Raw genomic sequence first — 11852 nt, 5'->3', positions numbered from 1 at the left:
ATTTTTTTTTTTTTTTTTTGTAGTACTGGGGATTGAACTGAGGGGCACTGTACTAGGGAGTGACTTCCCCAGTCCTTTAAAAAATTAAGAATTTTCAGATAGTGTCTTGCTGAATTGCCCAGGCTGGTCTCTGACGTGGCCATCCTCTTGCTTCAGCCTTCCAAGTTGCTGGGATTGCAGGCATGTTCTTCACAGGCTTCTGTAGGAAGAGCAACTCCTCGTGCTGATCTCTGTGTTACCACTGTCTTTGGCCTTGGTGGAATCATTCTGGGGGATGAGAGACAGCAGCCATTTCAAGCAGGATCCACACCCTCCGATTCAGCATTTGCCTAGTCTTTGCTGTCATCTCAGTCTTTCTGTTTCTCTTTCACTGCACAGTGCTCTCCTTAAAAGGATAAACATTTTAGGTTTGATCTCTCACTCTAACTTGATAACAAAGGCTACGTTTTCAAAGGAAAATGAGGCTGTATATTTTTGTGTCCGACTACATGATTACCCCTATGGAATTATATTAATTTGGAAAGGAAAACGAATGACTTCATTTAGCAAACTCTGGGCAGACTGAATATTTGTGATTTTTGCTTAGTTTAAGAAGTGGGCACCACAGGTTTTCAAAGTCATTTCCAGAGTTTATAGGTTGTAATCTGGTGATTCCACTTTTTTAAAAAAATATACTTATTTTATAGTTGTAGTTGGACACAGTACTTTTATTTCACTCATTTATTTTTCATGTGGTGCTGAACCCAGGGTCTCATGCGTGCGAGACGAGCGCTCTGCCGCCGAGCCACAACCCCAGCCCCTCTACCCTTTGGGTAAGAATTATGAATGATGGTTTTCTGTGACAATACATTAATAGTGTTTGTAAATTGATCAAATCATTTTGAGAACTTAACATGGTCCAGTCATTTTAAGTTTTCTAGACGTTTCTGGATTGCAAGAATCTTTTGGTCAGGATAAGGTCAAGTCGGTGTTAGACACTAAATTCACTCTGCTGGACCCTTCATAGTGTCTGTATTTGCTGCAATTATATTTATTTGCCATAAGAACTACTTTATGTAGTGATTAATTTCAGAATATTTTTCTTATATTTACCCTAAACTTTCTGAGACTTCTTTCACAAAATATCATTTTAAAACCGTTTTCTTGAATCTAGTCCATGTTTTCATTGCATTTTTTTCTCTTTTAAATTCAAGACAATTGTACAACTTCTCTTACTTGTTTCTGTTTTACTTGTTTCTTTGTCCATGACCTTTATAAGTCTTAAAAGTTAAATACGGTCTTCGATTCTTGATGTTACAATGTGGAATTTTTTTGTGCCTAAAAATAATTATACAAAATTAGTATCAGTGACTTCTAAGTGGCATTGCAAAGTTAATTACAGTATTTTGCAAATAGACACAAAAGATCTAAACCTATCCTAAAGAATAATTGTAAAATCAGCGATTTAGAGATGACTGTGTGTATCAAATAAAATGTTATTAAGTATTTTTTCAATTCTCTCTTTCCTCTAGACTTAAACTATTCTTAAAAAATCTGCTTTTTTGTTTGTTTGGGTTTTTTTGCCTTTCATATAACTTTGTAGATTTTACAAGTCTGCAAAGGTACACGGACACAGTTTAGCTGGTGTTGTGTGATTCATAGTGCCAGCTGGTTTCTGCTTTATTCAGAGGTTTGGTGAGGGGGATAGGACTTGAGTTGCAGGGTTGTTCAGACCCAGGGATATGAGAGTCCCACCTTTCTCTAGACTTTCTGGTCTCTGGACCTCCATATCAGATAGCCCAGCTAAACGGTTGTTCATATTGCCTTGACACTTTCGCGGCCAGTGTTTGAATAAAGTCCGAAATTATTTTATTGTTGCTGTGTTAATACTGATAATTTATAATCAAATCATCTTTATGATAGTAATAGATTAAATATTGGAAAGGACGATTCTAGAATTTGAAAGCAATTTCTCAAAAAGTTCGGTATATACTCAGTATTAAAACTTTAGATATGTAAAAAAGAGATCAAACTTATCTTTTTTAAGAGTGTATGCTGTTTGGGGCTAGGGTTGGAGCTCAGTGGTAGAGTGCTTGCCTTGTGTGTGTAAGGCCCTGGGTTCAATTCTCAGTACCACATAAAAATAAATAAATAAACATAAAGATATTGTGTCTATCCACAATTAAAAAATAATTTTAAAAAGTGTATGCTGTTAGTATACTATAGTTGGTGATAAAAATTCAAAAGCTGTCTGTCCAATGTACTTTTTCTGCTGCTTCCAGGACTGATTAATATTAACAAGGGGGACCAGGAGGACTACATAAGACATAATCAGAAATGCTCTAGAAGTATTCAAGAATGTTTGATCAGGCGTGGAAATCCATGTGAGAAACTATGTCATAAGCCATGGTCAGAGAAATTCTGGAGTTTTTAAGATTTTTAGTATCTACCATTAGAAGACCTGAGACACTTAATTTCTTTTTTTTTTTTTTCCCTTTTGATTATGCTGGGCATGGAACCTCGGGCCTGGCACATGATAGGCAGATGCTTTACCACTGATCTGCATTTCCGGCACAGCATTTAATTCTTTAGCAATGAAGAAAGCATTTCATGGGATGTTAAGGTTTCAGTGACAGGTATGGAACAATTCCTCCTTGCCTCTGTACTGACAGTATCCATCATGAAATTTCTCAACTTGGCTGAAATGTTGACCTTGAGATACCATTTGATACTGAAGTGGGTGGGTGAAAACAGTGCTGTGGAGTCAGTACTGAACGTGAGAACCGTGTTGGATTGCCAGGCGCGGTCACAGGGACTTTGAGACCGCTGGAGGAATCTTAAGGAAGTTTCTCTAAAATGGCATTTGGAGTCATGGTTGCTTTAACGTGTGTCCTGGTGCACCACACTGCAGCCAGTTGCCCAGGACTGCAGTTCAGAGGCTCTGTCTGGGAGTGTGCTGGGGGTGCGCGTAGATGTTTGGGATGTGGAAAAGACTGGAGGCATGGTGGGCACGGATTGCGGAGGACAGTACTAGAGGCCCATGGTGAAAGGCTCAGTCTCACCCAAGTCGTCCATTCTCATGCACAGTGGTCTTCTGTGGAGACGCTCTGCCTGAAGTCTCCATTTCCTTTTATTTACTTACTTAATTTTTTATTTATTATTTTTTGAGATGGGTTTCCAGGCTGGTCAATAAACTTCTGGGCTCAAGTTCCTCCTGCCTTAGCCTCCCCGATAACTGGGGCTACAGGTGTGTGCCACTGTGCCTGGCTTCATTTTTTTTTAACATCCCGTGTTTTTAGTATAGTTTAATTCAGAATTTGATTTGAAAGTGCCACTTGAGACGTCAGTATCAGATTTGCAATATTTTTGGCATTGGAAAATACTTTAGATGACCATGTTGTGAGTCACAAGGGAAAGGGAAAAAAACAAGGGTATTACTGGGCATGGTAGCACGTGCCTGGAATCTCAGCTGCTCCAGAAGCTGAGGCAGGATTGTAAGTTTGAGGTCAGTCTCCACAATTTAGTGACACTGTGTCTCAAAATAAAAATTAGAAAGGACTATGGATAAAGCTCAGTGGCAATGATATACATCCCTAACTTTTTTTTTTTTTAAAGGCAGTCTCACTAAGTTGCTGAGGTTGGTTTTGAACTTGTGATCCTCTTGGCTTAACCTCCTCAGTTCCAGTTGCTGGGATTATAGGGTTGTGATGCCAAAGCCTGGTCATAGAAGATGATTACACGTGTAATAATCTGAATTATGCTCTAGTTTTTTTAAGTTAGAAAAAAAGTTACCATTCATTGAGATAATAAATCAAAGAGTAAAGTGTTTGAAGTGCTGTACTAGTTATCTGAAATCAGATGTCAGGATATCTTGGTTGGAATAGTGTGTGAGAGCTAGTGACTACAAAGGGTGAGGAGAGGAAAGGAGAGAAGGATTAAATAAGGGGAAATCAAGTGAAAAACAGGTGGAAAGAAGGTAGTGCCCCAGAAAGCAGCAGCTCATCCTCCTGTGCTCTTGGGACAAAAATTGGGTGTCATCCCTGACTTCCTCTCCTTTCATGCCTCACTGTAGCAAAATCGGGGGCTCCGTTTTAAAAACATCCAGGATCCAGTTGCTTCTCATGTCTCTTCTACCGCTGGGGCCTAGCAAGCATCCACTCTTGCTTGAACTGGGCAGTGGCCTCTGATATCACCTCCTATGTTGACCCCATCCTTGTGCACGAGCCACACTGCTTCCTTGTCCCTTAGCCTCTGGTCCCTCCCCAGGAACCCTCTCATGAGCACCCTTTTCCCCTAATGCTCCTTGTCCTGGCTTTGCAGCTCACAGCCCTTTTTAAATTTTTTTTTCTATATATTTTTAGTTGTGGATGGTCATAATACCTTTATTTATTTATATGTGGAGCTGAAGATCAAACCCAGTGCATCATACATGGTAGGCAAACGGTCTACCACTGAGCTACAGCCCCAGCCCCATCACAGCCCTTCTTCCCGGCTGTTAGAGATGACTCCTCAGTCCCTCAGACTGGATGGTTGGACTTGCGGGTGTGCAGACAGAGGCAGATTTTATCCCCTGTCTCCTTCTCCCTTGCTCTTCATTTTTCTCTAAAGTACTTTCCTATCTGATGCTCCTCTTTAGTTTGTGTTTGTTTACTGCAGATCTCCTCCCCTAGAAGGCAGGGATCTTCCTTCTGTTCCTCGCTCAAGAACAGTGCTGGACATATATAGGTGCTCAGGGGAGGCAGGAGTTAACAGGTGGGTGAGGAAACACTTCTATTTTGTGGGATGAAGTATTGCCCAATTCTAGGGTGGAAGGTAAAGCCAATTAAAATCTTTAAAGTAAATTGTCACTTTGTCCTTTGACAGTATTCAGTGTCCAGGTTGGCAAGTCTGTAGAGACAGAAAGTAGATTAGTAATTTCCTTGCACTGGGATTCGGGGATCACTGCCATTGGGCACAAGGTTTCTGTTCATACTGATGAAAATGATCTAAAATGGATTGTGGTATTGGTTGCACAGCTGTGAATATAAATCTTCTGGAGTTGTGCATTGAGAGTAACGGAGTTGTATGCTATGTGGCTATCTCAGTGAAGATGCCAAAATACAAAACCTGAACAACAATGAAATAGGGCTGAGGAGCAGGAGCCAGAATTGTGGCCTTCCCAGCTTGCCCCTGCCTGCTTGCACCTGTCTTGTTGGTGAGGTGCTAGCACTCTGGTGAAGATCCTATCCCAGCCTGTCCTTCGAAGGTAGCACAGACCTGCTGGGCCTGGGAGCTTCTTATGTCCTGGTCATGAAGATGGTACTGATGGTGCTGTGAGAAGGAACCATGGTCGAGGGAGGTGGTATAGCTTGGTGGCTCCTGTTGTACATCTCAGGAGAGTATCTGCCTTTGACTGCACATTTTTTTTGCTTCAAAGACAACTTCCTTTGGCTAAAATTAATAAACCCACCCATAAAAAGCTTAGTGAGAGAACAGGTGCAACTCCTAGAGCCTTTTCACCTGGGGCATAAGGTAATGCACAGTACCTCCTTGAGGAACTGACGGTAGTTGGGGCCATTTGTGGTCTTGGGGGGTCAGGTGAGCATATCTTAAGCATTATGAGCCTTATCACATTTTTACATTCAAGTATACATTTTAACGTGATAATAACAATCTCAGGTCTCATACAATAGGATTGATTATGTTCAACATATGATGTATACCAAGGACATGCTTATTGTGTGTGAGAAAGATGTTTACTATTAAACTTCAAAGGAATGGGCTTCATGAGTTACCTGCAGGGATCTCATGTTTTACTCACTGAGATTATATTGGTTTGGCTAGCACTGCCCTCTAACAAGATGCAGCGTTAGGGAACACATTCCCTATGCCAATTACAAATTATAGTCCATGTGACCAGGCCCTGATTTAAATATGGTGCCTTTGCTTGTGAAAGGTGATCAGGTGAGTGTGGTTCAATAGCTCAAGAGAGGAAGGAAAAAAAAATCAGCCATCCTTAATATAGAACTGGGGTAAAGTATAAAATGTCAGAGCACAATTTTCTGTGACAGTGGGTAGGCAGTATATACTTGAGCATGAAAAATATCACTAAATTACATATTCCCTGAGTTATTAACAACTAGAAATAAAGTTACAATGAAAGCAGAGTCTTGGGAGTTGAGGGAGGAAAACAACTTATTTCAAATAAGTGCATGAAGAAATAGAAGAATCACCCTTAATGGTACATGTGACCATTCCAGGAATGTTTAGCATGTCGCAGTGGAAGTCCTACTTCAAGTAGTATTATAACATCCTGTGACTTGGTACGCATTGTAGAAGGGACCACATGCGTGGATGCTACTCAGAAATGAGTACAGTGGTGCATCAGTTTGCTACAGCCTGTACTATGAGAAATGTGTCATTAGGCAGCTTCAGAGCTGTGTGAACATCATGAGTACACGTGCCCAGCGTGGCCAAGAGCTGTGGTGTCACAATGAAGCACGAGCTTATAGGACTACCCTCATGTGTGTGGTCCTTTGTTGACTGAAATGTCACAAGGAAAGAGTTTGTCTTGATCTTTTGCTGTACTATGAATATGTTGAACACTAAAAATTAAAGGAATAATTGTGCTCTTTCTAGACTTCTTTTATTGAAACATTTGCATCTTCGCATTTTTTTTCCTTTTCCTCAAAAAATATTCCCCATGGCCAGTGTTAGTAAATTCACCTTTCTACCTCAGGGACTTGAAGAACAGAGTAGCATACTGGGGTCTGGTAATGTTCACGTGCAGCTCAGGATTGAAGGCAGAGCATGCTGGCCTGGTATGAGTTAATCCTGGTGCTTTGTGTTTCTGACTACTAACAAAGCAAATTTATTTCTTCTTGGGAGTGATGCAATTCCAAAGCAAAATTTTGATGTCAGTTCTAATGAGTCTGCTTTCGATTGTAGAGTGCAATGATGCCCTAGTAAGGATTAGTGAGAAACCTATTTTGTTGTAGATAATAAATCTGAGAAGTTGTCAGCATAGACTGAAGTGAATCTGGCATGCAGTTGCTTTGTGAATGACCCTGTGAGCAGACTCTGCAGTTCTGAATGTGGTTTTAAATCACTGAATTTGTAGGCAGGTACATATTACAATTGTCTGTTTTTCTTTTTAGGGCTCATGTAATCAAAGAAGTTTCTTTGTTGTGTGTATCTTTACAGAACACAACAGGAATTGAAAATGAATCAGGTGAGTTTAAAAATAAAATTTATACAAATACATGATCTAGATGTCAGACCAGTTCTTGATTTTAAAAGATAGCCACACACGCATTCATTCCTCCCAGATTTTCACTTTTGTTTCTTAATGCCATTTATTAGTTTGTTGCTTTCACAGTGTGCATTTGTGGAGTGGAATGTGCTGTGTTTGGTGGGGTTGACATTTCTGTGGGTCCCTGAGTAAAGGGCTCATACTTAGGGATTTTAGTGTAACTTTTCTTTTTTACTTCTCCCCTGCCACACTCTACTGTGAGGTTTTGTCTTTGTTTTTAAGCTTAATAAACTTTCGTTTTAAACACTTTTTATTTTGCAATTTTCCATTGATTGAAAAGGGAAGAGGGAGTTATTTTTAGAGACTGCCATGGCTCCAGTGTAAACATGAAGTATTTTGTCCTTGAAAGTCCTTTTCATAGAATAAAGAGGACAGATATTGAAAAATAAGATGTGTTTCTTTTTACAGAAGGGTGTGGGATTACCTGGAGATTAAATTATTCTGCTCCAGCTATTTCTATAACCTCAAGGGTATTCTGATGAGTGGAATCAGTTGTGTGGATTTAATGTATTCTTATTTTCTGGTTTCAATATTATTTCATTTGCAGTTATCGAAATGTATGGGTGTCAGAAACATTTTCTCAGAAATCTTCATAAAAACATTTTTTTTTAATATTCAGGATAAAACCTAAAAATGTGAAGTATGTATTTTTTTTTTTTAGTTCTTAGAACTCTCAGACTTGAAAACATTTTGTATCCTTCAGCTGAAACTTTAGACACTATTTTTATCATTTACAGGTGCTTCTAACTTGAGATCACAAGTCCAATTTCATTAGGTGAGGAAGCTTAATAAATTCAGTTCTGTGTTGCATTGAGAGATGTGAAATTTTTGGAATGGATTCTTTTGATATTTTTTTTTTTTCATTACTTTCTTTATTAGAAATATGTTTATTTTAATTCAGAGGACTATACATCATAAAAAATGAGTCTGGCAAACACATGGGCACATGGTTTCTATTTTTTTTTAAAACATGGAGATTTACTGATGTGCTTTTGAAGACAAATTATTTTTGAAATGGTGAGGGCAGGGTGAAGGAATAAAGAACAGTGGATTTTCACAGTTTTCATCCAACAAAGTGATGTGCGTATGTGTCATAGGTTTCATTTATTTTCTGATTCTTGATGTGAACCTGGTCACTCAGAGGCGCTTGCTCTTCTGCTGCCTCAGGACTTTTGTTAGAGGAGTCTGGATTCTGGTTAGAATGCTCTCCAGTGCTTCCCAGGTGGAGTCTGAGTGTTGGCTTGGTTCTTGTTGCATCCACATTCAGCGCTCATTTGTTTGAGGGGCCTGCAGTTTTAACCTCAGGCTTAACTATGCCTAATTCTTATATCCTGTTGGGCTAGTAGTGTGTTTCGTGTGTGAATTTTTTTTTTTTTTTTTTGACACTTCACACATTTGCTTTAATACTCCATGTATACCAAATGAACTTCCATTTAAAAGAAGACTACCTGCCATTCAAAAGAGTTGCAAGCAATAACCATTTCTCTTTTTGGCTCATTTACAGTTTCATTCTGCTTTTGACAAGTTCTAATGCCAGATCTTTGGAGGGCTGCCTTTGATGTTAAATGCCAGATATCAGTGAAAAAGTGTCCTCTTATGTTTCTAATGGTTAGCACATTTCTGATTTGAGTATAATTTAAATGGTCTGGTAGTAATGAAAGTTTTATTTGGTTTATAAAAATTGCTCACTTTCTGTGACTAAAATTTTCAGCATTTTTGCTTAGGTTTCATTATTGAAAAAGTATTAGTTGCATGCTATTTAGACTTGATCCTTATGCTGTAGCATAAAATCTGTTGGTGTTTTCCAGCGATTGTCCCAGTAATTTTAAGAAATTAAGAATTATTCTTGATAGTTTATAGTTTTCACTTGTGTATTTATTCCTTTCATTTTCAGCCAGTGAAAATAATTAATAAATTGCACTAAAATTTACTTCAAAATAACTCCACACAAAAAATTCAGATATAAAAAAATGTGAACTTGAGCAAGATTAACTTTCACTTGAAATCCTGATGATTATTTTGAGGTAGGAGTAGTCTTTCTTGGAACTGATGGGCATTGCTTTGAGCTGTCAGACCTGTCTGATGAAGGGCATGCTGTCTAAGAGAATAGCACAGAACTGTTTATTTCATGTGTCCCTGCCAGTTGAGGACAGGGACTGAAGGGTCCTGGGCCCTGCACACCATATTGCTAGCAAATGATTATTTTAGAAAAAAATAGAGTCCAGCGCCTGTCAGTATTGTTGGCATTGACCATTGAGAGGCAGCCAACAATCCTGTCCCACCAGGTCGTGCCTTGCCAGGTTCTCCCTTTAAGGCCAGCTATGGGGTTCTGCCAGGCCCTGGAGTACATATTCTTTGTCTTTCTTCCTCTGCCCTTTGTTCCTACTCAGTACTTACTCCTCTCTTCATCTCTAATCCTCTCCACATAGAATTCCAGCTTGCTCTGCGTGCAGTAATGGCAGGTGGAGTAGCAATCACTGACCTCCCCACCCCCATTTCTCATCTTCTCTATTTTCAAATCCTTCCTATTTTTTTCTTCTTTCATTAACATGCTACATCCATCCTGGTACAGATTTTTCTCCACTCACTCTGTGGTTACGTCCCGATAAACCCATCATAAAGTCAAAAAATGGTAAGTCAATCCATAATGTGTTGGGTTTCATCTATATTTAACTTTTGACGTCTTCTAGTCTTTCCTTAGACTTATTTAATGTTGTAATGCAAGTAGGCTCATAGCAGCTTAGAGTAGATATGGTAGAGTTTAATACCATTTGCTCTCTATTGAGGTTGCTTAACAAACTGGACAGGCACTCTATTAAGCATAGTATGTACATTCTCATATTAATTTAGTCTTTGTAGCCACTCAATGAAGCATAGATATTAATTTTGTGGATGAAAATATTAAGGCCCAAACAGGTGGCTGTAGCTTGCCTGTGGTCATTTAAATGGTAAGTGAAAGAGCTCTTATAATGAACAGCTCCTCAGATTCCACAGTTCAGGTTCTTGGTCACTGTGCTGTACTGCTGCAGTAGGGTAAATTATGTTATGCCGAGGGAGCAAGCAACTTGAAATTTTTGGTGCCACAAACCCATTGTGGTCTGGTTTGGGGCTCTGCTGTTGTAGTCAGGAACCAAGGGTGATGGAAGTTTGTCTCCATACACAGCACCCTGTTGTGCACTCATTGGTATAGTCATGCTGGCATCTCTAACCTAGCACTTGGATCAGGGGAGCAGTGTAGTGTAATTGGGTGCCTTGTAGCAGAGGAGAACTGTGACATTTAAAAACAACCATGATGATTTTACTGCAAGTACTTTTACTACTAATTCACTGAATTACACTTAGATTTTTTTTTCAAGAGTCTTTGCACAGTGCAAATTGTTATTAGTGTGTCAGTTTAGTAGTTTATGATTACATTATCTACATCCTGATTAGTAATCTGTTACTGCTGTTTACCAGTAGCAAAGCAATTTAGCTTTCTAAGCTTGTTTCAAAGATTAGTAAAATAACTAAAGGAGCTTTTAATCACTCAGTGTGACAAATTCAACCCTGAGAGTTGGGATGAGCCACCCATAGTTCCATTATCTCAACCATCTTGAATGTCCCTCCACCTCTCACTCCCTGGTACAGTCCCTATCCCAGATGTGGTGGATGCCGCAGAGAGCTAGGTGGCAAAGCAGTGCAGCCTGTGAGCTCACAGAGGGACAGGGACTGCAGCCAGGCAATTTCCAGTAGTGCAAAGTGCTGTGGTGGAGAATGGTAGGTCAGGATGGGGGAGGTTCTCTGGATTACACAGAGAAGGCTGTCCTAAGGAGATAACAGATAGTAGAACCAAGACTTAGGTGATAACCATAAACTAGCTAGATATGTGAAGATCTGGAGAAAGAAAATTCTAGGCAGAGTAAATGCACAGCAAATACAGGGGTCCTGAGGTGGGAATGAGTTTGGCTCAAGGAACAGAGGGCAAGCCAGGGGGTGGAGCTTGGCCATACTTGGAGCTCCATCTGACTCTGGGACAAGATGACATTGGTGAGAGGTGAGGGCCAGATTTATAGGACTTTAGGGCCATGGGAAGGCATTTATATTTATTATAAGTACAGTTAGAAGCTCTGTATAGTGACATAATCTGATTTCCATTTTTAGAATATCACTTTTACTGTGCCTTGGAGACTGGGTTGGGAGGGGGTAAGGACCTGGTAATATGCTTTCTCATTATTGAGATTAACACCATATTTGACAGCTTCTTCGGTTGGAGAACTTAATGAGCTGCCAGCTTTTGAAAAGAAGGTATATTTTTGTGTTTGAGAACTAGTTGCTGTTCTTTCAAAGATGGTATAAATGACTTTCTTTTCTGTGTCCATCTGCTTATTGTTATTGCAGTTAGATTCATTCCTTAACCAAAGGCAGTTTAATGCTATTTCAGTAAAGTGAAGCTTATTGGATTTTTTCCCCCTATTGTTTCCCCCTATTGTTTAGTAGCTTAGAATCTTGATTGTAAGTCTAAAAAAAGAAGAGTTGTCCAGAGAGTTCTGGAATATTTTAATACCCTATGATTCTTGGATGTTCTTTGCTTATAGTAATTGCT

The 11852-nt window shown here is 39.4% G+C and overlaps 1 long non-coding RNA gene across 1 annotated transcript in view; it reads left to right on the top strand.

Annotated features, from left to right (window-relative positions):
• The first annotated feature begins 4730 nt into the window (after window positions 1-4730).
• The window catches only part of LOC107142223, a 29327-nt gene continuing 22205 nt past the window's right edge, over window positions 4731-11852 (top strand). Inside the window, exon 1 of the long non-coding RNA XR_007352253.1 lies at window positions 4731-7189. This is a non-coding gene — a long non-coding RNA (uncharacterized LOC107142223). The remainder of the gene's footprint in view (window positions 7190-11852) is intronic.

This window comes from Marmota marmota, unplaced genomic scaffold (genome assembly GCF_001458135.2).
Source record: "Marmota marmota marmota unplaced genomic scaffold, marMar, whole genome shotgun sequence".
Taxonomy (NCBI): Eukaryota; Metazoa; Chordata; class Mammalia; order Rodentia; family Sciuridae; genus Marmota; species Marmota marmota.
Note: the sequence above shows the minus strand (reverse complement) of the source record. Positions and strands in the feature narration are given on the sequence as shown.